The sequence below is a fragment of the Tamandua tetradactyla genome, chromosome 3 (genome assembly GCF_023851605.1).
Source record: "Tamandua tetradactyla isolate mTamTet1 chromosome 3, mTamTet1.pri, whole genome shotgun sequence".
Taxonomy (NCBI): Eukaryota; Metazoa; Chordata; class Mammalia; order Pilosa; family Myrmecophagidae; genus Tamandua; species Tamandua tetradactyla.
In genome coordinates, this window is record NC_135329.1 from 211,362,289 (window position 1) to 211,389,892 (window position 27,604).

General features: G+C 42.7%; 1 long non-coding RNA gene across 1 annotated transcript in view; it reads right to left on the minus strand.

Annotated features, from left to right (window-relative positions):
- Positions 1-21,781, minus strand: part of LOC143676644 (uncharacterized) — a 33,285-nt gene extending 11,504 nt beyond the window's left edge. The window contains exons 1-2 of the long non-coding RNA XR_013172231.1: positions 21,679-21,781; positions 21,070-21,144 (exon numbers count right to left, since the gene is read on the minus strand). This is a non-coding gene — a long non-coding RNA (uncharacterized LOC143676644). The remainder of the gene's footprint in view (positions 1-21,069; positions 21,145-21,678) is intronic.
- Positions 21,782-27,604: the final 5,823 nt, after the last annotated feature.

A 27,604-nucleotide genomic window follows, 5' to 3' on the forward strand; every position in this document is an offset into this window, starting at 1 on the left:
AAAATTAAACGCTTTTGTACATCAAAGAACTTTGTCAAGAAAGTAAAAAGACAGCCTATACAATGGGAGACAATATTTGGAAACAATATATCAGATAAAGGTCTAGTATCCAGAATATATAAAGAGATTGTTCAACTCAACAGCAAAAATTCAGACAACCCAATTACAAAATGGGCAAAAGACATGAACAGACTCTTCTCAGAAGAGGAAATGCAAATGGCCAAAAGGCACATGAAAAGATGCTCAACTTCCCTGGCTATTAGGGAAATGCAAATCAAAACCACAATGAGATATCATCTCACACCCAGGAGAATGGCCATCATCAATAAAACAAAAAATGACAAGTGCTGGAGAGAATGTGGAGAAAGAGGCACACTTATCCACTGTTGGTGGGAATGTCAAATGATACAACTGCTGTGGAAGGCAGTTTGGCAGTTCCTCAGGAAGCTAAGTATAGATTTGCCATATGACCCAGCAATACCATTGCTAGGTATCTACTCAGAAGACATGAGGGCAAGGACACAAACAGACATTTGGACACCAATGTTTATAGCAGCATTATTTACAATTGCCAAGAGATGGAAACAGCTCAAATGTCCATCAACAGATGAGTGGCTAAACAAGCTGTGGTACATATATATGATGGAATATTATGCAGCTGTAAGACAGAATAAAGTTATGAAGTATGTAACAATGTGGATGGACCTTAAAGACATTATGCTGAGTGAAATTAGCTGGAAACAAAAGGACAAATATTGTATGGTCTCACTGATATGAACTGACATTAGTGAATGAACTTGGAGAATTTCAGTTGGTAACAGAGACCATCAGGAGACAGAAAAAGGGCAGATACTGGGTAATTGGAGCTGAAAGGATACAAATTGTACAACGGGACTGATTGTAAAAATTCAGAAATAGCACAATACTATTTAACTGTAATACAATAATGTTGGAACACTGAATGAAGCTGAATGTGAGAATGATGGAGGAAGGAGGCCTGGGGGCACAACTGAAATCAGAAGGAAAGAGAGATGATAAAGACTGAGATGGTATAATCTAGGAATGCCTAGAGTGTATAATGGTAGTGACTAAATGTACAAATTTAAAAATGTTTTTGCATGAGGAAGAACAAAGGAATGTCAATAATGCAGGGTGCTGAAAATAGATGGTAATCCATATTTTAAAACTTTAATTTATGTGTGAAACTAAAGCAAAAAATGTTTATTTGGCACAAAATTTATATTTTGACTAGTGCATTTCCTAATATAACTTATGTGGACAGCTTAATTGAATCCCACAGTACATGGAACCTTGAGTAGGGCATAAGATTTTGCAGGTTTGTCCAGAGTAATGCCCCGATAAATCCCAGAGTGATTTGAACAGTGAATAAAAAAGTATTTGCAAAGTCCCCTTGGCAGAATGGTGAGAAAGGGGAAAAATTCAACTTCCCCAAGTGGAGAATTCTTGATATTCTCACAAGCAGTGGGGACAAACCCCCGCCCCCCCCCCAAAAGACTTAATTGCAGGGCTGGTGGGGAAAAGGCAAATAAACTGCAGGGAAAGAATGCTGTGCAGTTCAGAAGGTCAAGGGCCTCTAAGGAGGATGGGCTGGGCTGCAAGCCCCCAGGATGGGCAGAGCAGCTGGGGCGGAGCGTGGATGGGCAGGTGGGAGAGGGAGTGGAGCAGAGTCAAGTGCTCTGTACAAATGGGGGAGAGGAATTTGTGGGGCTTCCAATCCACACTGGAGTGAAGGGAGAGGAAGGGAGAGGGGAGGAAAAGAAAAGGAGGAAGAGCCAGAGAGAGGCCAGGTATTAGGTGCTGCATAAAGTACTTCTGAGGCAGTTACGAGCTTAACCTCAGTATTTTTGTATAACTTTATGAATTTATGTACATTCATATGTATCACCTTATGAATTTATGTATGAAATTATGTACTCCTAAAGAATGTGAAAAGCAGGGAGTAAAACAAAACGTCCGAGGCATCTGTCTGCCCCTGGTCGCGTCTGCAGACCCTGCCTCAGGTCACGTCCGTCCGCAGAACAGGGTCCTCTGAGCATGTCCCAGCTCAGACGAAAGAAACTCTGTCCCTTTCCAGTGCTTACCTCCCGTTCCCACAGTGACTCCTGCCTTGCTTACTAGCTTATACAGTCTGGAAACCAAGAGTATACGGGGCTCAGACTTTGGACAAAGAATCTCTGGGTCTGCTGGCAATGAAGTTTTGGCCACTTCTCAGAGGCTCAGGTGCTTTCTTGGGCAAACAGAGTTTTCACTACTTCATTTCCTCCCTGAATCCCCTCTCCACATACATCTTCCTGAAAATCCACGTGCTCAGGAGTGTTCAAGAGAGTTGACAAGGCTGAGCAGGAAGTGAGTGGCCAGGTTTCAAGTCTCGGTGTCTCATAAGAGACGGGAGGTCTGGAGGTGGTGAGGTCCTCAAAACTGTAAAAATGCCAGGCCAGCTGTGACATTTTCACAGGAGTGGGGTGACTTAGGCCTGAGCCAATATCTCCAGGTCTTCACCAGGCAGCTGGGCTCTGGGCAGACAGCTGCGCTAAATAAGACTTTTTCCTCCCTGCCAGGTATGCTCTTCCTTCATTCCTGGTCTCTTTCTAGTTTGTCTTTTTATTCACTGCTGCTGGCACATTCATTTGGCAGCAAGACTCCTAATCTGTCTCCAGGTAGTAAAATATTCTCTTCTGGAAAGAGCAAAACTGACCTGCTCAGGTTCAGTCAATGGCTCAGAACTGCACTGCGAGCTGTCGCTTCAGAGCTGGACGTTGGAGGTGATGTAACTCAGTCCTCCCGCATGATGTCAGCCACTGAAATAGCCTCTTCTGTTTCATCAGTTGATTCTGCCACAATCTTTTCAAAGCAATATTTGATCTAAGAACATCTGCTGCTGTCTGGGACACATCACGCCCCCCTCGTACTTGACTTTGCACTTCCTATAGCTGTCAGATATGCGTTTGTCTTACAGAGTCTGAGACATAGCTTGATATTACTGAACAAACATCAATTATGCTTAGGGCTGAAATTGTGTCAATCTGAATTTGAAATGTGCCAGCTGCCTTCCTGGTTAAGAGACTCTTCAATTACACTTGCCTGAAATGATGCTGATACTGCAAGTGAGATTGTTGACGATTGCCTTAGAGATTGCAGTGAGATCACTAGGTGGTGTCTAGGCTTTTTTTGTTGGGCAGCCTTTGCAGATTCAAAACATCAACTGCATGGATTCTGAGCTGCTCTGCCACGCAATTCTTCATCTCCCTGCAGCTTAGTGATCTCTTTCATCATAAAGGTCCCTGCTATGGAAGTAGAGTTCCAGAGGCGTACTGGAGCGACTTCATCCCAAATGATCATTGTGACCAAAGCGTCTTTGGTGTTTCCCTCTCCAAATTTCTATATTCCTACTGCTTAAAGCCTCTCAGCCTATTGACTTCTGAAAATTCTATTGATCTTCCTGGTCTTCCTGATTAGTATCATTCCTCTGAAAGCCAACATGCCTCTCTTTTTCTCCTGCTGTCTCTTTTTTTCTCTCTCTAAAAAAGGTGCAATTTGAGGTCCTATATGCTTATTCCTAAAAATTAATCCTTAAGGAAAATTTCAAAAAAATAATTTCTCTGCACAAAAAGCCTCCTGGAAAATTCTTTTTAAGTAACAATTTAAAATATTCTCTAAATTCAGAGAATTTGCTTGTTTATAATAGCCCCACCCCACCCCCAGAGTCCCACAGACTGTCCCTGTCCTTACTCTACTTTGTTTCCTGTGACCCACACCACTCCCCAGCGAATGAGGGGGTAGGTGTTTCTCCTACATATCATGTCTGGCATTACCCATTACTGGGCATGGGGTACTCCAGGATATTTAATGACAAATGAGACAGCACACACATTTCACATTAAACACTCTGTCTCTCTGCCGGCCAAGAATTCCATGTCCATCACCTCTTTGCCAGCACTGGGAATTTGCCATCACCTCTTTTCCTCCACTGAACCCCAAAGTGTGGCCCACCCATATCTGCTATTCACTGATTGGGGCCTGTACCCGCCCAGCCTGTTGGGAACACACAGGTCTGCCTTTGTGGGCCCCTTCTATGACCAGGACTGGTCCAAGAAGAGGGTGAGCTCGTGTGGTCCCAGGGCTGGCCCTGCATAGAGCAGCTGCATCAGCCAAGAGGAGGGCAGGGGAAAGGATGCTTTCAAATGCACCCCAGGCACCTTTCTCTTTCTCCTTCCTCTCCTCTGCTCTCTGCTTTCTCTCCTCCAGAGACCCACAGCAATATCAAACATAAGATTAGAAAAGAGGGTAGAGAGCAGGGAGTTAAGGCTTAAAATGGAGAGAGTTTATATTTGGGATGATGAAAGAGTTTTGGTAATAGATGGTGGTAAGGGCAGTACAATATTGGGAATGTAATAAAGAGCACAGAATTATATTTGGATGTGGTTAAAAGGGGAAATTTTAGGCTGTATATGTGTTACTAGAAAAAAATTTTAAATAATCCATAGAACTGCACAACACCAACACTGAACCTTAAGTTAAACCATGGACTGTCTATCATTAATAGCACCAAAAAAAAAAAAATGAGCAGGGGAAAAATGTCAACCTTGACCAGACCCCCCTTACCAATAGAGCCAATGGATTGAGCAATTGCTACAAAATGGCCAAATCATGAGGACTGTAGTCAAAAAAGTGAAATAGGGTTGTTCTATCAAAAATGATGATTTTGAAGACTCTAGCAATGTGACAATTGTTTCAGTATAGCTTCAGGCGATAAAAAGTGGAATGTGAAGTTAGATGTGTAATGTATTCACATCATGCATACATATCATATACGCATACAAATGGTGACAATGAAATTAGTGCATTATTTTAGTGTTATCATGACTTTCTCCTTTTATGTCACTATTCAGAATAAAAGAAGAAACTATTTCCTGATGTATTCTGGGGAATTCTTAGGAAGGTTTCATAATCAAAGAAAATACTTTCATATTTTCGCACATCTCTCATTCCAAATGGCAGGAGTCATTATTCTTAAGAACATCTCTAACCCAACAGCCAGCACAAAGGGTGGACTTCATAGGGCTCGGATGAGGGCAAACCAACCACAAAAAGATTTTTTTTTTTAGAAAATTGGTAATATTTACTTACAGAATGAGTATTAGATGACTTCAAAAATAATTGTTAATTTTTAAGGTGTGATAATGGCACGCTGGGTATGTCTTTTTTAAAAGTCCATATTTAACTGAGATATATTTACAAGAAAAAATACCACGATGTGTATGATTTGCTTTAACAAGAATGTCATGTAGAGCAAGATGAGACAAGATTAGGAAAATGATGATAATTGTTGAAACTGAAGCTGAGTGAAGGATGTAGGGAGGTTTATGATGTATTTTTAAATTTTGGGGTGTGTTTAAAATTTTCCATGATAAAAAGGAACAATAAAGGAATAACTCCAACTGGCTACAATTATGGAAATGGAAATTAATCACTATCAGAATAATCTTGGAGCTCAAAGCATTAAATCAGAATAACTCCAGATTTTGTTGACACAAAAAAATGGGATTTACTGGATTCCTTTTCTCTAGTAGCATTATGGTCTGGGCTGTTGATTCATATGTCCGCATGTGTGATGCTCTGAAGCTGTGTGTACCTCAGAGAATGATGTTAATTAAAGCTAACCCACTCCTGTGAGTGTAGACCTATTGTGGGTAGGACCTTTTGATCAGGTTATTTCAGTGGAGGAGTGCCCCAGGTGGGTTTTAATCCTCTTACTGGCTTCTTCATAAGAGGATGAAAGACAGAGAGCAGATACAGAAACTGAGAGAGAAAGACACAGAAACAGAGAGGAAGCTACTGAAGGCAGAAGAGAGGGGAGAGCCCAGCCGGCGCCACATGCCTTGCTGTGTGCAGAGGAGCCCAGGTTTCATCTGATGATGACTCAATTTGGATGTTTTCACAGCCTTAGAATTGTAGGTTCGTAAACTAATTAATCTCCAGTGTTAAAAGCCAGCCCATTTCTGCTCTATGGCATTTCAGCAGCTTTAGCGAACTCAAACGCCATGCTAAGGGCATGTTTTCAGTGGTTGTCCTGGTTACTAAAATATTTTGCTTTGTTTCCTTTCTACGAAGTTTTTTTTTAACTTATTGCTCCTTAACTGACTGATCAATGCATTAAGATAATCTATGTCCTACTTAGTTCTATAAGGATTCTAGACAGTATAAAAATAACCATTATATAAAACAGGAGAATTAAGGATTTAAAAAATCTGAGATCTTACACAGAGAAAGTTGATGTTTCCTGGTAACTTTGAGAAAGGGAAAACATATTTGTTTCAGAATTGTCTGAATGAGGGCCAAAAGAAAAACCTGGATTATACTCAATACCTGAAAAGAGAAATCAGACACATTTATCTGTAATGAAACTGCATTCATTTGTAACGAAACTATACTTATGGTGAAATGCAGCTGTATGATTATACTTGGGTATTCAGTAATATTAAAAGACAGCATCTTCAACTGCTGTTCTATACAGGACATGGAGGTATGATTTATATGAAAGCTACTTGAAAAATTCTCTGTGAAGTTTAAACTTCTATTGTTAATTATAAATCAGTGACACTGATTCTATGGGAAGTTAATAAAATATTCTTGGAGCATTTTCTTTCTGAAGATCTAGCTAATATGAAGAATCTAGAAGAATCAACAGGCCCTGTGTACTTTAGTTAGTCTCGCAAACACAGATCTTTGGAGAAACTTGGGCAGGGGCTGGAGAGACAAGCCTGCATTCATCTCCAACCCTCTCACGCTCACACTCTTTGGCCATCAATCTCTGCCCCATGTTCTGGGAAAACACCAGTTCTAGCTGACAATCCCAGGGGCCCTACACCAAAAAGTTTCAAAGTCAAATGTTAAGATGTGCTGGCCTAAATGAAGTTAAACCAATTTCATCGCAGATGCACCAAGCACCATTTAAAATACCATTAGAAGCATTTTAAATGTCCAAGAGGCATAGAGTGCACTGTTTCTCCAGCTTGGTTGACCATCTCCTCCTCCTCCCCACCTGCCTTTTTTATTTTCAATGTGGTGTGTTTTACTATCTCTTCCTTAACACATAGTTTGGGAAACGCTGATATCAGCTGAAGTGAAGGCTACAAGCTTTATATAACAAAATATACATAACAAAGTTGGAAGCAGCATGGTTATCTTCCTGTCATTCAGAGCCAAACTTGCAGATGCCTAGATTTATGTGGTGGCTCACAGCAGGTGCCTGATTGCCTGATTCTTCCTCCCCCAGCCTCCCATTAAAATACCCATGAATGCACATGCAAAATTGCAAAACTGCAACTGCACCAAAGCTAAGAATATCCGTTAATGTTTGGCCAGTCTGGGAGGGATTTCTGCCTACGCAGTGCAGATGAGGACAGACTGAGAAATCTGCATTAGTTGATGGACAACGTGGCCTCTGAGACAGAGGGCCAAGGTGAAACAAGGGAAAAACAAGCCCAACTCAGAGACGCCCAGCAAGTTCCAAGGAAAAGCTGGGCCCCAAGCAACATGGAAATCACATCTTGAGGTGAAGGCCTCCCTGTCTCTCCAAACACTAATAGTCCTATTAAGCTAGATTCCTCACAAGGGAGCACCCGCCTACCTGTGAAGCAACCTGCAATTCCTGGTCAGCAGAAGTGGTCTTCTCTTCCAGGCAGGAAAAGCAAGAGGAGACTCCAACTAGCCGAAGGCCTAGTAGACCCAAAGATGTGGCTAATGCCCCACCTACCCCCTACAGCTCTGAGAACAGAATTCATCAGTGCCAGGGTGGACAGTGAGGGAGCATGGGCTCATGCTTGATGCTTCTAGAGACCAACTCTAAGGTGCTATTACTCTCCTTCAATTTCCAGCTCCAAATTCAGTGCTAGGGATATATCATTTTAGGAGACAGGCAGTCAGAAAACAGATGTTGGATTTTGGACAGAGGGTAAAATACACTAAAGCTTAGCAATAGCCATTCATAGAATTAAGAATAAAATCTCTATCTTCCAAATTACAGGAAGAAAAGAAAATATAGTACATAAAGAAAAATAAAGAAAAGAAAGGAAAACGTTTCTTTATGCAAGGATGCATAAAAAGGACACAAAGCATAGCAACCAGATGGCAAAAGTAAGGGCAAACATGAGATGATAAACAAATAAAGTCTCCTTTTTAGAGACTATTAGACTGGCTCAAAATCAAAATCTAGATGTGTGTTGTTGATAGAAGACTCACCCAAAACTAAAGAACAAGATAGATTTTAAAAATATATATATATATATTTGGCACTGTGGTAGGTTGAATTATGTACCCCAGAAAAGCATGTTCTTAACCTTAAGATGTTATTTTGTTAAGCTATGGCTGACTAAAACAGAATGGGTCTTAATCCAGATAACTGTAGTCCTTTATAAGCAGAAGAAATTCAATAAAAGAGAGAAAATCAAGTGGAGGAGCCAAAGCAGGAAGTCAGCGGAAGCTGGAAGAGAAAGGAGAGGACATGGCCATGCCGCGGCAAAGACAGGCAGCCAGGCAGTTACGGTCGCCAGGGAGAAGCAAGCCTTCTACCCTGTGACACTGTGAGCCAGTCAGTTCCTGTCTCTAAGCCATTTGTTTTAGCAGCTGGGAAAGGAAGACAGGCACACCCAAATAAAACAAAGCAGAATTCTGAAAAACCGTATCACACAAAATAGTATTTAAGGGAAAAGAGTTAAGCAATAAAGATTTTAAAGTACAACGATACAGTCATGAAATTATAATGACCATGAATTTTTATCTGCCAAATAATACGGTATTGAAGTGATTAAAGCAAAGACACTTAATAATCTAAGAAGAAGTTCACACATGCAAAGAATTTGTAGTAGAAAATTTCGATTTTCAAATTTCAAACTGTCCTATCTTTACAGGACAAGAAATAAATCAAAACATTTAGGAGACAAGAAAATTTAAGTAATAAAATGATGTACCTGATTAAAGGATCGATAATATAATTTATACCCTCAAAACAAAGAATATACTTTCTTTTCAAGCATCTATAGAATATTTACAAAAGGGCATGTATCATATTTCAATAAGGAAACTGTACTGAATTACAAAAGGGACTACAGTAGATAAGACATATGAACATTGCAGTTAAACTTGAAATTAGCCTCTGTATTAGTTAGGGTTCTCCAGAGAAACAGAATCAACAGGGAACACTAGCAAATATAAAATTTATAAAAGTGTCTCACGTGACTGTGGGAACGCAGAGTCCAAAATCCGCAGGGCAGGCTGTGAAGCTGACGACTCTGATGGAGAGTCTGGACGAACTCCACAGGAGAGGCTCGCCAGCTGAAGCAGGAAGAGCCTGTCTCTTCTGAATCCTCCTTAAAAGGCTTCCAGAGATCAGATTAAGCATCACTCATTACAGAAGACACTCCCCCTGGCTGATTACAAATGGAATCAGCTGTAGATGCAGCCGATGTGATCATGATTTAATTCTATGGCATGTCCTCATCACAACACACAGGCCAACACTTGCCCAACCACACAAACAGGTACCACCACTTGGCCAAGTTGACACATGAACCTTACCGTGACAGCCAGTAAACTTTAAGCAAAAACAAACCAACAAAAAAAAAAAGGAAAAACCTTAAATACACCTGTAAACACCTTTGATCAGGAGAAGGTGTAATACCTTACAAATGCCGAGAGCTCTAAATTTCTGTCAGTGGTTTTAATGCAGTGAGACCATCCATTGCCATCCACAAGCTAAGACACTACATTCATGAAATCACATGAATTTCAAAGGGAAATGGCTAAACGATAACATTAAGTGCGAAATGAGGTTGTAGTACAATAAGGAGCATATGCTCCTAATTTTTTAAATAAAAGTTTAGAAAAGAGGAAATGAGACAATTACCAACAGCGACTACGTGAGGCAAAATTATAGGGAGTTTTAATTTTCTTCTTTCTATTTTCTGAGTCGCAAGTTTTGTCCAATGAATATACAGTTATACAATAAACAAAAAGCAAACTTTTTTTTTAAAGAAAAGTGTTGAGAATAACCGTCAAATCTAGGATGTGCTCGCTCTAACAGGCATTCCAAGGACACTCGGCTCTGCCTGGTGGGTACAAACCCCAAGATTCAACTCAGTCCCCCCACAGCCTGCCAGGCCCGCTATGTCCTATTTTTCCTTTGTGCGTCCACCTCCTACTCACAAGCCACCAGCTACTTCATCAGTCTATAGTTTTGAAGGTTCCCCTCTATTCAGCAAGTCAGACAAAACGAACGTTTCTCTTTTTCCAAAAGCATATCTGAACTGAAACCAAATTAACCAGAAAAGTGGGAACCCCCTCCTGGTCAACTTTTGGAAACTTCTGAGGCTACTTGTTTGGAAAACTCTACCTTCTCCATCTGCTTCCCCTTTTGCCTGCAGTGATTCAAATGACGGGAGTGTTTCCTAAGAGGTAGGAAGGGCTCTGGGTTCAGGGGTGGGGGAATAAGTAAGAAGTTGGGGAAATTGAAGCACAATCTCCATCCCACACTGAAGTGGGGAGAAAGGAGTTTCCAGATAAAGGAAGGGCCCAGAAAGCCAAGAGGTTTTGAAACCCAGAGGCCTTATGGCTGAAGCTTTCAAGGCACGGGGCCAGGTGAGGTGGGGGCTGAGATGTGTGGGACATGTGGATGATGTGGAGTTTTGTCTTAAAGGACAGCAAAAACCTATTGGAATATTTCCAGCAAAGGGTGTCATGCTCAGACTTAAGCCCAGGAAACGTCACCCTGGCTGCAGTAGGGAGACTAAAATGTCCAGGAACTAGACCAGAAAAGTAGACACCAGACAGGAGACACCACAGTGGCCAGAACTGGCCTGGGAAAGGGGAAGATAGAGAAAAGTGGACAGATCAGGGCATAAAATGAATATGGAGCTCTCAATGAGGGACGATTTCACTGCCTGAGGGTCATTTGACAAAGTCTTGGTAGCTTTTTGGTCCAGCTCAGCATCCCCCAATACACAGGATGCCCCTACAACAAAGAATTATCCAGCTAGACTGTCAACGGGATTGAGGAAGGATGGGGTGCCAGGGCCCCTCCCCTCCCCCACCTGGGTCCTGACCATGTGCGGGGGTCTAGGGTGAGGTCATGACCTCTGAGGAAGATCAGGGAGCTGGGGTCTCCCATGCTGCAACTCTCCACTGCTCTGGTGACCCCGACGACCTTCTCTGGTCCAAACCTGCGCTTGCTGTGCCTTTCTTGGCTCCATCCCCCACTGTCATTATGGACTCTACGATTATGTGCATGCTTACCATTTTGGTAAGTGCTCACATTTGGGCAGAGAGAAGGACCGCAAGGATTAGGTCCATCAAAGGGCTCTACCTTTACTTATGCTGTTGAGTTGGATTTTTTAAAACATGCATTTATTCCTTTCTTAATGAACAAATCAGCATAGCAAATGAAAAGATAAAGGCATTGTATTCTGGCTCCAGGTGTACCTCCAAAATTTAGAGACAACTCAGAAATGGCCTCCGGCATGAGAATTTAGGAGAGGTGCATTGGAGGGAACTGGGAGAGATGTGTGCAGAGCTGGATTACCAGGGAAACTTGCACTTAGGCCACCAGCATGGCAGGATGGTGGGGTTGGAAGATTTTGATAACTGATTCTTCAGTAAAAGCATTGAAGCCATCATGACGAGAAAGATATATATATATATATAGGGAGACAACTGAATAAGACTTCCTTACACTGGTTATAGGCTTGGTGCTAGATGTATTTTAAGGATGGGCTGGGATCACGGTTTATTTAAGACCTCCAAAGCGCTGGACTGGGCCTGGCCCCAGAAGAGAAAAGGCCGGGGGTTCTGGGAGCTCCCCTGGAAAGGCTTGGCAGGGGCTGTCTGCACAAAGGACTGAGGACACCTTGGGAAAGCCTGGGGGTCCAGACCTTCCCCCTTGTTCCAGGGTCCAGAGGGAAGGTCAGCGTTGAGCCCTCGGCTCTCCTCAGCCCAGGCCCCATGAACCCGGGAGAAGAGGGGTGATGGCACCACTGAGCTCTTTCACTGGCCTCCCTATAGGCACAGAGGCTTCACTAGACGCTGGGGCCTGGCCTTCGCTTCTCGGTGAGAAGGACCTTCCCTCCCCAGGCTCCCCTCCAGAGACCCTCGGGCCCCAAAGCTGACGTGGACACTCCCTCTGCTTGTGTCTATCAACACACCGATGGCACCGTGCTGGAACTGCCAGTTGGCCGCCGGCCACATGGTCCCCTTGAGGACACATCCCTTGAGCATGAGGCCGGGTATGACCCATACTAAGGAACTGGGAGCTGAGCCTGGGCACACCCACAGAAGACCTGAGCCTGGCAGACAGCAGCCCGCCTCGCAGGCCACCTGCAGCTTCTGGTCCTGCAGCCTCTGCGACAGCTCCCAGCGTGGGACGAGCCAACCCCGGGTGACCTTGAGCCACCTTGTTCTTGACCTCCAACAAGATAGTCCTCTAGAAATGCTTAGGAGAGGAAACTTCTAGAAGAAGGAAACAGTGAGTATAGACCGTGCCCTGGGCAGGCTGTATATGGTCATTATCTTGTCCGGAGACTTCCCCACAGTCACAGGGCTGGGAAAACCTGGAGACACCAGTTACCCGAGTCACTTTTCTGGGAAATAATCCCCCATGAGATAAACTGCAGCCCGGTGCTCATAAGATTGAGATACTTCCCAGACTTTGACAAAAAAATCAAGTGTGGATGAATGAAAGGCATTCATTTACTCATTCAGTTTATGGTCAATAATTTTTTTTTTTCCATTTTAACCCTTGGACAAATTTTTTTTTTTTGCTGTTGTGTTATTTTGCAAATTTACGTTGCAGTTTTGCGGCAGAATCTGCCCCAGAAGTTGAGACCCAAGAGAAGGCCGGGAACGCCTGCTGGGTGGGATTCAGAGTGCGGGACCTGTGGGCTCCCCACGGCTTCTGATAATGTCTCGCGGGGGCGGGGGGGGGGGGGTTGTGGAAGGGAGGGAAAGAGCGGGCTTGGCGTGGGAGGGGCTTTACTTGGTGCAAATAAATCAGCGCTGGGCCTCATCACCCCGAGACTTGACGGGACTTTCCAACCACGATGCCTTCATCACACCGGAGCCCCTCCCTGGCGTGTGTGTAACTTCTTATCAAAACCCCACCCATCTGCGGCCGTTTCTCCAGGAAGCCGACTGGGGAGAGGGATTTGGGGGACAAGAAGTTTATCGGGAGCCTTCCTGGGGTACGCATTGTGGGGGATGGGGGCCGGCAGATGAAGGAGCTGGGCTGCCGCACAATCTCCACGTCCCTGGGCAGACCCCCGGGGAACTCTCAAATGGGGTGACCTCGGAATAAGCCACTTCAGGAGGGGGCACACTTGCTGTGCGGAGTTAACTGATGGAGAGAAAAGCTGCAGAGACAGAAGGCGGCAAAGGGAAACAGAAGCTCATTCCAAGGAAATGAACTCCCTTGGGGCTTCGGTCAGGCAGGTTTGGAGGAAGCAGCCTCCTTTGTCTTGAGCAATTCACAGAACTCTGCGTTTTCTCTCTGACATCAGTCCCGCCCCCATTTTCTCCAGCTCACTTTCTGTTCCCACACTTGACCTGGTCAGCCATCCGAAGAACCAACAGCTCCTTTTCTCCTCCCCGTATCCATCCATTGCAGCAGCAAATCCTTCTGCCTCTCATTCCAGAATATTTTGCTTTTAAAAAAATAAGGAGTGTCTATTATTTTAAAACGCGCGCACTCATTTCCTCTTCAATTTTGTCCGTGAAATAGGAATGAGCATCCCAGAGCATCCCAGAATCTACGGCTCGGATGAGTCTCGTGACTGTGCCCAGCTCAGGAGAGTAACGGACAGAGCCCAGGTGCATGGGGGGGGGGGGCTGGGGAAGGGGCTGCCTGCTGCCCACCCGTGATCTCTTTCCACCACGGGGCACAATGGCGTGACGCTACCACAGCTCACTGAATCGTGACTTCCCCATTTCAAAGAAAACTGCGATAAGCCTGCTCTCGATGAACTGAATTAGCTCATCTTTAGTCCCACGCCCATTTACTCTGGGTTACAGACAATCCCCCGCTTCCTGTTTGACATTCATCAAATGCAGAACCTGACCTACTGACTCCTCTCTTTCACCACGTGGAGGTGCCCCCTTTGCCAAGCACTGAAAATAGAAGCCTCTATTAATTAATTCGCCATTGGGGAGGATGAAGCATTCTGAACTAGGGGTATGGCCATCTTCTGGCCCCGTGTGCGTTTGTGCCTTTTCCACCTACTCCCCACTCTGTTACCCACATGCCAGCGAAGCTAACCCAATGCATTGCCTTGTCATGATATTCAAGCTAAAAGGCAGAGGCTTGAAAGCCCCTGAGAAATCCTGCTGAAAGCCCCTTACATCCCCAGGTTTCCTGGTTGCTACATCATCCTGCAGCAAGCCAAAGAGCTGTTATTGCCTCCTGCAAAAATTACCTCCTGGGGCTCCCTACTGCCAGCTTCCGCAGGCCTGTAGGCAGGAAGTCTCAGGGTCACCCAAGGTTAAATTGACATCCGGACAAGGGGAAGAAGAAACGTCAGGGAAGTTCAGAAAGGTTTAGGAAAAATGCATTGGGCAAAGTGAGCCCATAAGCAAGAGCAAGCTACTGAAACTGGGAAATATCTTCATGTCTGAAAAATGAGCCCTAAAGACTCTCTGCTAGCTTTATTCCCTATCTCTCTCCATGAAAACTAGGGCACGTGTCTTTTTTGTAAGGACACACTGATGAAGAAAGAATACGTTGCTTTCCAGCTCAATGATGGTGCTTCTTAATTGCCGTGGATGATTTGCAGTACAGTGTAAGGAAAAATATGCTTTACATAGGATTAGAATTTGACACAAAGGTTGGTCACTCTTAACAACTTGATCTGCCTGACTTCCCATGAGATGCCCATTTTCTGTAACACCTTGGACTCCAAGATTATTTGTGATGGATTAATTTTTAAGCAGAGAGTGAATCATGCATCTCACCACAATGGGACCCTGTTTCCCTCCAGGAACCAAGATCCTCCAAGATCCCAGAGAACCTCAGAGGAGGAAGAGCCAAGTTGCTTCACAGCAACTCAGGGAAGCACGTTGACCTGAAGGCGTTGTCCAACTCTGGGTTCCGGTGTGGAGCCCTGATACAGGCTGATTTTTAGGAAGCAAGATTTTCATCTGCATTTTAGGAACCACAATTTCATAATACCTCCCTCACACTTTATATACAATTAGTTTAACAGTAGAGAGATAAATCAAAGAAAAATTTTAACAGTTAAAAATATATGGCCACTCATGGGACATGACTTCCAGGGGCGAAAGTCTCCCTGATAGCGTGGGAGATGACTACCAGGCATGAGCCTGGCCCTGGCACCGTAGGATCAACAATGCCATCCTGACCAAAAGGGGAAAGAGAAATGTAACAAATAAGATATCAGTGGCTGAGAGCATTCACGTAGAGTCGAGAGGCTACTCTGGAGGTCACTATTATGTAAGCTTCAGTTAAACATTGCTAACTACCATAACTTGCCAAACCCTAACCAAAACCATTCCTGCAAATCCTGAAGAACACCTAAGGCATTATATAAGATTCTACAAAGGTTCCATGCACTCGGGTAACTTTCCAGAAACCTACAACCTCCAGATGGGTCCCTGGACCAGACAAGTTCTGAAATGCAGAGGGGTCAGCCTGCCCAGAACATCAACTAGTTCCATCCCTCTATCCCATATTATCAATAGCCCTTTCCAACATGAAAAAGCTAAAATGGGCATATCCCAAATATCCCTAAAGAATGGGAGAAAGATCAACATTGATGGTGGAGTTATATAGAGAAGGTAGGGTTTAACAAACCTAACAAATTATACAAGTATGATTGCTGAATCATTATATTGACACTTCTATTGTCTCCAATATCTTAGAGCAGCTGTAAGTAAAAAACTAAAATTGTGGAATTGTAACCCATACCAAACTCTGAAATCTGCCCTACAAACAATTGTTGTGATGTGCTTTGGAATTTATTGCTTTTTTTGTACATATGTTACCTTTCACAAAAGAAGAAAGAAAACAACAAAAAAGAATTGCATTCTCTAGGATGTTGGCTTGAAGATTGATTTCAAGATCTTTTTTTGTAATTTAAATATATAAAGTGTGCAGGAAATGTTTTCGTTAAGAAAAGAATGCTTTTTCCTCTTAAGTAAAAAACTGATCGTTGTAGAATGAGAAACAAGAACATGTTGGACAAAGAGAGGGTGGATATAGAAAGTTGTCGAAATCTTGTTGGAAGTGATTTTTATTGGGTTGTGATTAAAGTTAGTTAAGATTTTACAGTTTTACAAGATTTTTAATAGTTTTCTTATCAGATGTATCTTCATGCAAAACAAAAATTTGGTTTTTACTCTGTTAAAATGGCAATGTTTTCTTGGATTATTTGTTTGCTCTTAGTGAGAAGCTATAAAAGGTTTTTAACCCTATGAGTCATCTGTCTAGATGACAAAGATTCCATGTCTTATCAGACCAGTGTACTTATTGGTATGTCTGTTGACCATTTCCTTCCTTTCTGTTTTAGACAACGCCTCCTCGCTTTAAAAAAAAAAAGTCTTTTTAAAATCATGTTAACTCTATTTACTTTTAAACTTTTATGCCACATAAAGAACCAAATAGATATATTCGGTTAAGTTTCCATACTTGCTCATGTTTAGGTCACCCTTTAGAAGATCCAAGGTTTTCTAAATTTTGTACATCAGGAGAGTTGCAGCCTAAGCAGGAAAACCCAAAATTTCCTTAGCGAAAAGGTGTGGGAATGTAGTCGAGGCCTTCTGTGCATGTGGACATCAGGGAGATAAAGTGGAAAGTTGCTATTCCATTGCTTGGCCAGTTAAGGCTCTTTCCCCTTGAGGAGATACTGCTAAATCCCTAGTTAAGACCCAAAGGAAAATGGGAAATGGTCCTGATATCCTTTCCAGTTCTAGTTCAATATTAGAATATTCTCTTGTAATCAGGTTTGATTGACATCAGACCTCTAAGTGGATCCACTCCATCATGCTGACTTGCAACAAGTTTCATTCCTGTGGAAACCTTCTCTCTTCTAAAGACCCAGGCATTTCAAAAACAGCTATTAATGTGGAATTCTGCAGTGTTCCCCCTTAAATTACCAGGAAGCCAGAGCACATGAAAGCTTCATGGATTTCTTCCTTCGTGTCAATCTCTCCCTGCCTTCCCCCTCAAGAAGTGCGTTCCTGCTGCCAGATGCCATTGCTAAAGCTTACAGGTTGCTCTGCACCCCAGGGCGGACCTGGACACCTTAGCATCATCGGCTTTTACAGGGTCATGTCCTAGATGCTGCACAAGTGTCTGCTGAGTCGCTGGCTGTTTGGATAAAGGCAGGGCCGGAAGGCAGAGGGATGCGTGGTGGTCTGCTGTGAGTTGTGCACGCAGCAGAACACGTCAGCGGTGACACGCTGTGCCTTCCCCTGCTGAAACCACAAACACCACTTCTCCTGCAACATCACACAAGACATTTCCGCAGAGCTTCGACTTTCAGCGGCAGCTGAACAGCTGCTTGAAACGAGAGAGCTGAACATTATAGGGGTTATATATGCAACAGCAGCTGCCAATACTGGGGGCAGGAGCCATCCCACTATCCCACTCTTAGTATCTTCATTTAAAGATGAGGGCAACTTAAAGAAAAAGAGTCTCTTGAGCAAAATTACGCAGCCAGGATGTACCATCCAGCAATGTGACAGCAGAGCCTCATTCTTTGTCACTCTCATGTTCTGATGGCCAGTAGCTTTCCTCTATCAGGAGCCAGCACATTCCCTGCTGAAGATGCTCCTATCTCTGGCCCCTTAATTCAATTAGAGAAAGGGAGGAGCCTATATTCAGGTGTGGTGGGTGTGGGCACTGTGTCCCCCAAAAAGATATGACCAAGTCCTAACCCCCCCTTACCTGTGAATGTGATCCCATCTGGGAAAAGGGTCTTGGCAGATGTAGTTTTGGTTAAGGACCTCGGCATGAGACCATCCTGGATTAAGGTGAGCCCTGAGTCCACTGAGGGGTGTTCTTATAAGAGACAGAGAAGGAGAAGATGTAGAGGGGCAGAAGATCATGTAAAGACAGAGGCAGAGACTGGAGGACCATGTCCTCACACTGAGTGTGGAGAGAATGGCCAGCAAACACCAGGAGCTGGGAGAGAGGCAAGGAACAGATTCTCCCCAGAGTCTCCAGAAGGAGCCAACCCTGTTCACACCCTGACTTTAGACTTAGGGCCTCCAGAACTGAGAGGACACATTTCTGTTGTTCTAACTCACTAGTCTGGCAATTTGCTGAAGCCCATGTTGGGCCACCAGGGAAGCGGGTGGTATGGAGCTGCTGGCCTCCTGCCTTTCCTTTTCTTCATATCTTGCATTCTGGTGCCTTTTGTTCTCCGCCTAATTCTGTGCCATGAAGAAGGGATGCAGTTTCAGTGGAGATCCAGGGGAGCCAGGGACCAACCAAGAAGGAAGGTGGGAACCTGCAAGTATCTTCAGTGTTTCCCTCTGTGGATTTATTGGCCATCTGGTCTGTCAGAAAGTGTGTTTAACTAAGGATATAATGTGTTGCACGTGAATTACCAGGAGGGACCTTCAAAGTACATGTCGGATTAACCTGATTTAAGCAAGAGTGATAAAATCATGAACCTGAGGAATGTGTCATTTCTTCATGGGAAAGAAGCAGAGTCCCTTGGAGGAGATGGTGAGATGAAGATACAGACTGAAGCAGGATTCCAGGGAGGGAAATTCACACTAGGAGAAGCTGCTTCTTCACCCATATTTCCAGGAGGGTGGTAGCCAAAGCGCTGGGAACCACAGCCTGCCAAAGCAAGGCTGGACAGCCATTTTAGCAGGACACTCAAGGAGACATTTCCTGGGTGGGGTCAACACAGCTTGCAACTGTTGTCAGATGTCCAGTCAGGTCCTCAGTCAATGAGGAAATTCTGGACAAGTCCTCTCCTGGGACTCACTAGCACTGGCTGAACTCACTGAAGTGTGTATAAAACAGATACACTCTTTGGAGAATAGCAATAAAGCAAGCACCTGTGCTCCCATCAGGAGGTTATAGAGTAAGTGTTGTCCATATCACAGAGTTCTAGGGGTGCCTCCCCCATTTGCAACTTTCTTCCTTCTCTCACTTCCAAATAAAGCATACCATCACTTTTCTTTATAATTTTACCACCCATGTATGGATTCCTTAACAGCATATTATTTAGTTTAGGAAATCTGAGTAACAAGCACAAATTAATTGTGTAAGACTCTATGGCTGTAAGTAAATGAAGCTCCCAGTAGAGTAAGTGGAACAAGAGCCTGGGTTTCCTGAGAGTTTATGAGGGCCCCTTCATGGGGAGCCAATAGGCAAGATCTTGAGTGAATTCTGGAACCACAGGGGCCACCCCAGTTGGGGCAAGTGACAGATGGTAGAAGGATTGAGTTGTGGATTACCAGCAGAAGTTTGGACAGAGAGAATGAGATGGTCAGTATTTTTTGCTTCTAACACTGGCCAACCTGCTGCTGTCAAACATCTGAAAACTCTTATAAGGTTTTCAAGTGGATCAGGTATCAGGAAACTGACAGAAAAGCAGGAATTTCATCAGCATATAACAGTACAATCTAACTGTAGGCCAGGCTGATGAGGCCTTCTGCTGGCAGGTGAAAGGGTCAAACAAAGGTAACCACAGAGTAAAGACCCCTAACCTGTCTCAAGAGTCAGGTGGTTCCAATCTGGAAATGTTGCTTTCTATATCAGCGTACATGGTGATTCTGTGCTCTTTCTTCACTCTCTTCCTGGGGACTCCATTTGCCTCCTGTGTTAGATCCCCTTTCTATTCTGTGTCTTCTTCTTCCTAGGCTTCCTTTCTCATTTTGCTGGAGCACATCCTCAAGTAATTTCTTGAGAAAGGATACATAGCAGATCATTTATTGAGAATTTACATATCCTAAAATTATCTTTATTCTATTCTCATACTTTACAAATGGTTTGTTGGCTAAATAACTTTAGTTGAAAATCATTTTACTTTCAAGTTTTGAAGTCATTGTTCCATTATTCAAGTTTCCAGGTTTGTTGCTGAGAAGCCAAGGCCATTCTGTTCCTTAATTCTTTGATCCTTCTGTGCTCCCCTTAGAAAACTTTGTCCCTAGTGTTTGGAACATTCTGTCACAATCCTATGCTCCTTGGCGTAAGTCTGTTATCATCTACTGTGCTAGGCACAATGGTTATATTCTGTCAATTCTTGTCCTTGTGTCTGGATAGTTTTTTGAATTATTTTGTGATGACTTCTTTCCCTCCATTTTTTCTCCTAAAAAGCTCCTTTCTAAAATTCCTTTTATGTGGATGTTGGGCCTCTCTTTCTGTGTTTCTAATTTCCTTATCTCTTCTCTCCCATCTTTACATGTCTTTGTTTTTTTGCCCTCTTGCCTGGGAGATTTCTTCAAATTTATCTTCTAAACTTTCTATAGACTTTTCCATGTCAATCATTTTTTAAAACTTTCTAAGATAAGTTTAGTTTGCCAAATGGTCTTTTTATCACATATTGTTCTGTTGCATATGCAGTATACTCATCTCTCCAAGGACATTAATGTTAGACTTTTGAACTTTTCTTTTCTCCTCATAGTCTCTATTTTTTTATGTTACATTTTATTTGTTTCCATCTCCATCTTCCAAGCTAGAGGTTTTCCTTTGGTTTCTGGTAATGCTTTATTATCTGTTTATGATTAAGAAGTGGGAGAGAAAGAGTTGATTGGAAGTTCTGAATATATTGTTGGGGTTTGTTGACATTGAGTTTTCCTTTAGGGTGAGTTGTAGGGGCCGGTTTTGGGGAACTCCCAATCCCAGAATCATGTGTGTTTCTCTTTCGAGTGGTTTGGAATCTCCAGGGAAGAGTCTTCTAAGTCCCTGTCTAGAGGCTAAGTTTTGGCTGCTGCTATCTGGGAAACAGGAATATGAAGAAGGCTGGAAGTCCCTCAGTTCAGCATTTACCACAGTCTCTTAATCCCTCAATTGAAAAAAATGGTACTTACCCTTAGCTGCTGCCTTGGGTGTCCAGAAACCCTCTTGGTTCCACCCTCCAGAAAACTCCCAGGGTGGGCTGGGAACTGGGGGTAGAAGAGGAAAAGGCAGAAGGTAGAGCTCTGATTCTTGCAGAATATACACTCAGCCTTCATTTACCCTCCTTTTACCCCAGTTCCTGAGGTACCAAGAGCTGCTTTTTAAAATTAAGTTTTCAACTTTTTCCCGCCAGCCAGAGAGTCAGCATTCTAGGGTGAGTATAAGCCAGTAATCCTCGTTCCTGCCATCTGCTCCTCTGCTCTTCCTCTTGGTCTCTCTCTCTCTCTCTCTCCCTCTCTCTCTCCCTCTCCCTCTCCCTCCTTCTCTTTTTGAATTGCTTTAGCAAAGTTTAAGTGGATGTTCCAGAGGGAACAACATTAGACGCATGTAGCTGGCCTGCTGTCCCCAGGCTGGAGCTGCCCTCTGCTCTTGCTTTTTGATTGTGGCTTCAGGAGGCAAGCAGCTCTCTTGATAATCGTCTCCAGCCTGGCGCCCACAGATCCCGAGGAGGGAGGGAGGTTTGCAGTGGGGACCAGGCACACAGAGCTTAGGAGTCACTTTTCAGAGTGTCTGTGTCTCACCTGGTCTTCTGTGAGAATGCTCCTGAGGCGGACACTCATTCCCCTTTCCTTCCCAGGTCCCTTTTCACAACCATTCCTCACCCACCTCCAAAGGAAGCCTTCTCAGCCAGCCTCAGGGCTCCTGACAAAGGGGCATTTCAATGCTGTCCTTTGTCTTGAGAAAGTGGGAGGCTCTAATGACAGGGCAACAAATCCTTTTACCAGCCAGGTGGTTTCTAAATGCTTGCTTTCAAACAATTTGCCAGTTTATAGATCAGTAACTTTTTTTTTTTTTTTAAAGAGCGCTGCATGTTTTTGCCACATAACCCAGAAAGAGTATGTGGGTTTGAATGACGCTGATTGATAAAACATATTTAAAAAAAAGAAAAAACTTATATTCACAGCTGCATACTTACATGTACAAGGTCAAAATAGAAATCGCATTCGTATTAAATTCCAATTCATTCTAGAGGTGGTAGTGTTTATACTCAGACACGTGAAGAATTGAAAACTAAAGCAGCCCTGTCCGTGTCGCGAAGAGATAAATTTCCAAAACCATTTTTTCTTCATGTTTATCATCTACCCATCAAAATGGGGAGGCTATTTGTGTGTTTTGATCAGTTGTATATTCCTAATAATTATAACGCTAATCAAATCCAGAGGAAGCTTTTAGCATCTAGATTCTTATGGTCACAGAATATTTGAAACATCGCCGTTCCTATTCATATACATGTTTGTTTTTGACACAGAGGAGTATAATCGATAAAATACTTTCAAGCATACGATGCTTTATAGCAGACAAAATTCTGTGCGAATAGAAACGTGAATTCAGAGTAAAAAGGAGAAACGTAAAAGTTCCAGCTGTTAAGGAAGTCTGGTTGTGGTTAGGTACTGGTGGTGGTTTTTTAACGGATGATAATGTGTATCAAATCGATTAGAGTCTATTGGATTGCTTAAAAGAGTGATACTAGCATTTTACTGTTAAATATTAATAATTAAAATCCGTGGGAAATTTCGTCCTCTGCAACTATTTAAACTTATGGGGAAAAAAAATTAGGTAACTTAAAAATAAGCATCACTCCATCCTCTAGGAAGCTCGGCATGAGCGTTTGATCAGGGACTCGCTGTCCATAAAAGCCAAACATGGGCCACTCGTTAGATATTGGAACCAGAGGCCCATCCAAACCCTTCCCCACAGTCAGGTGTGTGTTTTGGGCATAAACTTATAGGTGCCTCGCAAATTGCTGCCGTCTTGTCAGGTCTAGGTTGCCGGTTGGTCTCCAAGATGACAGTGACACGGGGTCTAGCAGGAATCTGAGGGGCCACCCCTCCCCCGTTGTCCTGCCTCAGGAGAGCTCTCTCTGGGGTCACCCTAGGAGCTTTCTCTGCATCCCACATTTGACTCCGTTCTTTACGGCTTATCTCCTGGACATCAGCACAGAGGGGGATGGTGGTTGTTTCCCAAACCTTTTCCTTCTAGGTGCATTTTAGATTCCCTTTCTGTCTTATTGATTGCGATTGGTGCTTCCCCAGCATGTCACCCTCCTCCATCTTCCCAAGGGCAAAGAGGGTATGTGTACATATATATATTTCTATATATGCATATTTACTTATATAAAGTTTATATATAAAGTGTGTGCATAGATCGATAGATTCTTTCTGTTTGTCACCAGAGTTGAAACTTGGAAGCATGTAATTAACAGTATTGAATGGACGTTAGGGAGACATGGATCTGGAGTACAGAATTATCTCCACATTGAACAAGTTACTCTCCCTGAGAGTCAGTTTTCTTCTCTGTAAAATAGGGTTAATATACAAGACTATGTCCTAGGATTGCTTAACATTCTATATGAGCTAGTGCTTGCCTCATGGGAGACAGGTGTTCCCAGATGTGACGTCCCTTCTTTGTCCTGGAACTCAAGATTCAACCCCATTGTTTGATGGTTTGGTTGGTTTGTTGGGATTTTAATATACCTTGGGTGAATAAATTCATATTAATCACAAATCTTGGCACATGATACAGTATCATTGATCTATGATCTCTTTTGGCTAATTCTTACGTATGTTGTGTGTATGCTTAAATGAACTTACTGCCCCGTCAAAAAGTGCACTATCAATTTTAAGTTAGGTCTGCTAATGGGCATCGTCCATATTCCACTGTCCCCCAGGCTATCCTCTGGAGTGACTACCAACTGGAATTTTATATTGATCAGAGCCCTCCTTTGTGTCCTAGATACCGTGCTAATCCATTGGATGACCTCTGGTCCTCTCCTCTCACAGAGCTTCCTCCTACAACCCCTCTTTTTTTTTTTTTAACATGGGCAGGCACCGGGAATTGAACCCGGGTCCTCTGGCATCGCAGGCAAGCATTCCTGCCTGCTGAGCCACTGTAGCCCGCCCCCCCCTTTTTTTTTTCTACAACCCCTCTTGAATGGGTTAAGGGTGTTGCTTCCCTGCCCCCTAGCACCATCTAGGACCAACACCTGATTAAAGACCAACCTGATTTCCTCTCCTGGGAGTTTAGGATTGCTACCTGGAGACTCCGTGTAATCTCTGCAGAGCACTTAAGTAGGGAGTTCATGCAAAACTGTGCCTGGAGTGGCCATATTCTGCCATGTGCAAGTAGAACAGAAAAAGCTGATCCTTAAAGAGAAGGAGAAACAAAGAAGATATGCACAGAGTGATCAGAGAACAGCCAGAGAGAGTGGTCTCCTGGTCCCTGCTGACTCTCAGTGCCAGGCTGTGTACAGCCTTCCTCTGGTTCTGTGAGGTGTCCCCATTCTTTGCTCTAGTTGCCGTGAGTGTGTTGCTCTACCTGGCATCCTGACTATGCTGTGTGCATACATGGAACAAAGCTATGCCTATATCTTGTATTCAAGCATCAGTTTGTCAGTGAATCTACAACCTTCTTAGCTAAAATAATAGAGATAGTGTGGAATGAATGCTGCATGACCTATTTCTGCTCCAAGGACCTGCTTACCTTCTCTTTGATTATGATGGACCAAAATAGCAGTAGTGACTGCCTCCTTGACAGTAAAACAAGAGAAGGTTTATTATAGTTGACCAGATGGGCACTGTGCAGTGAAGGCAAACCTTATGTCAGCCACAGCCTAACAACTCCCAGCGCCACGCCACCAACGGCCAGGGTGACACCAGAAGTCAGACAGTAATTTTTCTTCCTGTGAAATCGGACATCCAATCTCCTTCCAACTACAACCAGCAGGACCAGATACATAACTGACAGGGTCCCACTGAAAATGAAAATATAGGGGAATTTCAGGATGGTGGCAACAGAGAATTAAGACATTGGGTCCTCCCTGAGCGTGGCACCCTCCTAAGCACAGGTCCTGGGCAGAGCCTGTGGAGGTGGCCCTGACCACTCTGCTGCCCAGGAAACACATCTGTCTCAGTCATCCTGCAAGAAAGTCTTCTCCAGCCCTCTAATACAGTTTCTGCACTGCTGGGAGCTGCGATCCAACATGGATTGGAGAAATGACTGGACCACAGCATGAGCTCATGGCTGATATGGACATGGCATGCAATTGTTTCTCTAAACAGCAGCATGAAGGGAGGATCGAGAAAGAAAAGCTGGACCATCACTGGGAAAAGAAGCGTTGAAAGCGTTGGATAAATCCTGGAACAATCCCCTAGGGTATAAATTCTGGCTTCCTTAAATATTTCCCCCATGAAATCTTGAACTCATTCTCTACTTTGTTCTGCAAGTGGCAGAGGACAAATATGGGATTGGGAGAGGGCAGCCATTTTCAGTCATTTGCTAACTGGCCTGACCCACTGCCTCTCAGTCTAAGTTTTATCATCTTGGAAATGAGATATACAATATTGGAAAGACTTTGTGCAGCATAAATATGCTGACATATATGTATATGACTGCCAGTTTGACTAAGCTGTAGTCGGGGTTCTCCTATAGAAAGGGCAGGACGTTCTAGCCTTGACTTTGCCATCTGAGAGCGATGATGATGCATAATCTCTTCATCTCTAAACCTCAGGATACTCATCCAGCCTAGGGGTTAGTGTGCACCCAATACTTTCCAAAGTCCGTCTCTAACACGGAAAGGACGTGGATCAGAACTCAGCAGAACCAGGCTCACATCAGCCTCCAATTAGCTCTTGGCTTTTGAATAAGTTTCTTAGCTTGCCTGAGCTTTGAGCTCTTTGTTTTTCATTTTTGAAATTTTGAAAGGGGATAATAACTTCTTCTAAACTCAGTGCGAAGAGATTTTGGAATAAAATGTGGAATTTGAGGGTCAATAACTATGAGCATTTTTAAGTCTTTTCACGCGTCTTGTCAAATTACTACAAAAATTTGTTCAGATTTATACTCCAGGCCACACTGTGTGCTGTTTAGAGCTCTCCGGGTCTACATTGAGTATTAGCTCTTATTTTCATGTTTGGAAGTTTGGTGGTGGTTAAGTTAATATTTCCTATGTCCCTCATGGTGTTGACATCTAAAAATACATATTTGTAATCCGTTTGCATTTCTTCTGTCAATTTGCATATCCTTTTAGTGAGATAATGTGCAGAAAGAACTGAGCATGAGCAGTATACTAAGGAGTCAGTAACTGTTCGCTGCTGCTGCTGTGTCCTGTCTCTGATGTTCTATTCGCTGGGCCATTTTCACTGATTTATTAATTATTGTTATTAACCCTTGTCAACCTTATGTGCTGCTAATATTTTTCCTGAGTTTGTTGCTTCACTTTGATCATCCGTTATGGCATTTCTTGACACATAAAAAACACTTTTAATTTTATGGTTGTCAAAATTTTTAAGCCTTGGGATATGAAACCAAGTGTATTTATACTATCATAAATACGTACTTAATCACTTTTAGAGCACTGTTTTCCCTTCCTTTCCCACTCCCCTCAATTTTTTTTAAAAAATGTGCTTTGGAAGCAGTTTATATACCCCATGTCGGTTTTTCAAAATTTTAAAATAATAGTCACAGATTGAACTTGATTCTTATTTGGAGGTAGTTTAAACAGGTTTGCCAAGGTTAGTTTAGAATTTTTTTTTTTTTTTTTGGCTGACTGCATGTTGATGATGTTATTTTTCATTTCAAAAATGCTTTTAAATTTGAAGAAATGTTTAATTTTAAATAATTTTCTGGCATGTGATCTCCATATTTTTCTTCTTAATTTTGCACAATTCTATTTTCTTTCATTTTTTCATCATATTTGCAAGTTACATATCTATTTTCATTCCTTCTAAAGTTCTTTATTGATGGCTTACTGAATTCTGTTTTAAGGGACAAGGATCCAGTGGCGAACAAAATGTGATCCAAATATAGTCTAGTGTTACCTATTTTGTTCATTGTTTCTCAAAGAAAGATTTAACTGTGCTACTTTCTCCCTAATTTATTAATATTTGCATTTATATTCATTTTTTCCTTTCTACTATTTTCACACATTTGTTTCCTTGAATTTTTATCTAACATCCTTATCTAAATGCTTGCTGTTTTTTGTTAATTTGTGTTCTATTTAGCAAAAAAAAAAAAAAAGACTATGAATTTGATCCTGGATTTAACATTAGTTTCAAGCATTCTCATTTTTTAATCTTACATTTATATTTTTCTGATTATGAAAATATTGATCTTTAAAAAAAGTACTGATCTTTAAATATGTGAATACTTGAATATCTTCTATGCCTAGAAAGTCTCTCCTAACTGAAAATAAAGGGATTATTGCAAGTTTTAATTTTCATTTTTAAATCTTTGACTTGTTACTCAAAAGTTGATTATAGATTTTATCAGTAAGGATGGAACTTCAATTTCTATTTTTATGCAGTTAATCATGATCTCAGCACATTTATTAAATAATTATTTCCCACTAATTGATGATATTATTGTTTTCATGTTAAGTTCCTATGTATCTTCTGTCTGTAACTGATCAGTCTTCTTTATTTAGATCTTTTTGTAAAATGTATTTAGATG